Source organism: Podarcis vaucheri (genome assembly GCF_965113315.1).
Source record: "Podarcis vaucheri genome assembly, chromosome: 17".
In the NCBI taxonomy this organism is placed as follows: Eukaryota; Metazoa; Chordata; class Lepidosauria; order Squamata; family Lacertidae; genus Podarcis; species Podarcis vaucheri.
In genome coordinates this window covers 680,209-682,083 of record NC_138755.1, presented here as the reverse complement: position 1 = coordinate 682,083, position 1,875 = coordinate 680,209, and positions in this window count along the sequence as shown.

Below are 1,875 nucleotides of genomic sequence, written 5' to 3'. Positions count from 1 at the left end.
TGTTCTGTGAGTGTGTGTTAATTAGGCAGGATGTCTTGAAAGTGTGAATTACTGTTTTATTTGCTGCTGCTGCTTCCCTGTCTTTCTCTGTCCTTCCTGGTAACCCAGATCTCTTCTAGTTCTGCAACCTCCACTTCTTTTGTTATCTGTGCAAGAGGTGACAGGAACAAGTTGTCTATCAGCCTCGTTTACCTCATCACTGCCAGAGTGCCAGATAAATCCACCTATAGTTCTCATTTTGTGAAGCCTGTCCATGTCTTCACTTCCCTGCTTTTGCTGTCTCCCCATCCAACCACAAGAAGGTGAAAGAGAGCCCTAAAAGCCACAAACTTAACTTGTATTAACCTGAAAGTAGAGAAAAGCCAGCCAGCATGGTCAAGGATGATGGAGTTGTAGTCCAACAACGTAAAAAGGGCATCACACTGGTTACCTTTGCTATCTGTGGTAGGAGGTACCTTCACTTTGTGTTTAGATGCCACAGCCATGTGTTGGTGATACCTTTTTGTTGTTTTCCACAACTCTCCATGCCTGATGACATTCAAAGGCTTTTGCTAGCTTTTGCTAACTGTTCCCTATTTCTTCTTAGAAATAAAATGACAGGTCATTCTCCTACCAGCTTTTGATGATAAAACCTGTAGATAGCATACGTTTATGTATACTGCTGGCATCCGTCTGTTGAGAGACAATGGAGTATGCCTTCAGTGGTGAAGTCAAACTGCTGCATTAACAGCACTGAAGTGACCTCCCTGGGGCGCAAGCCTGGGCAGTGTGTATGGAGGTCCTGGGCTTGCATCAATCAATCAATGTTTATTACGGAGCTCCTGGGCTGCCCGGACACCAGAGCTTTGGGAGGAGAGGCAGGAATGGAAGCAATATGCATCTAAATGTCTCTTTAATAAGTGATGTAACAAAACTGTAAAGGTAAAGGGACCCCGACCATTAGGTCCAGTCGCGGATGACTCTAGGGTTGTAGCACTCATCTTGCTTTACTGACCGAGGGAGCTGGCGTTTGTCCGCAGACAGCTTCCGGGTCATGTGGCCAGCATGACAAAGCCACTTCTGGTGAACCAGAGCAGTGCACGGAAACGTCATTTACCTTCCCGCTGGAGCGGTACCTTTTATCTACTTGCACTTAACATGCTTTCGAACTGCTAGGTTGGCAGGAGCAGGGACCGAGCAACAGGAGCTCACCCCATAGCAGGGATTCAAACCACCAACCTTCTGATCGGCAAGCCCTAGGTTTAGACCACAGCGTATCTTACTACTTGGGAAAATAGCTTAAAATGTTGTACCTAATTGGTAAAAAGAATGGAATTGTTCATGGAATTGTTGGCCTCTGTCTGTCTCAAGAGATATGCCTCCGGGGATAAAGTCAAACCACTGCATTAGCAGCATTCCTGAGGTTGCAAGTCTGGGCAGTGTGTGTGTGGAGGTCCTGAGCTGCCCAGATGATACAACTGCCCTCTCGGCCTTACTGATGTCCAAAGGAAAGCAGAGCAAAATGTTTGGCACCAACTTGGCTGCAGGAGTTGCTGGAAGGAAGTGTTCAAGGTGCCATCCAACCATTTTAGGGACTCTACTCCAGATTTTTGTAGAGTTTACTTCTTAGCCTGTTCTTCTCCTGAAGATATCCTGTAAGGCAGTGGAGTTTTAGGATCAGAGTTTTCCTTCTCCTAGATGGGCTACTTTTCCAGGTGGAGGAACCTCACCTGCCCCACTTCCCTTTACAGCACATCCAGAAACCACTTTCTTGGCCATTGGACCCACTCTTGGTCTTGTCTGCTCAATCTGCCAGAGTCTCTCTTCACATGCAAGGAAAGTCCCTAAATCACAGGGTTTGAGACCCATCGGCTACCCTCCCCTGGTTTAGCTGGC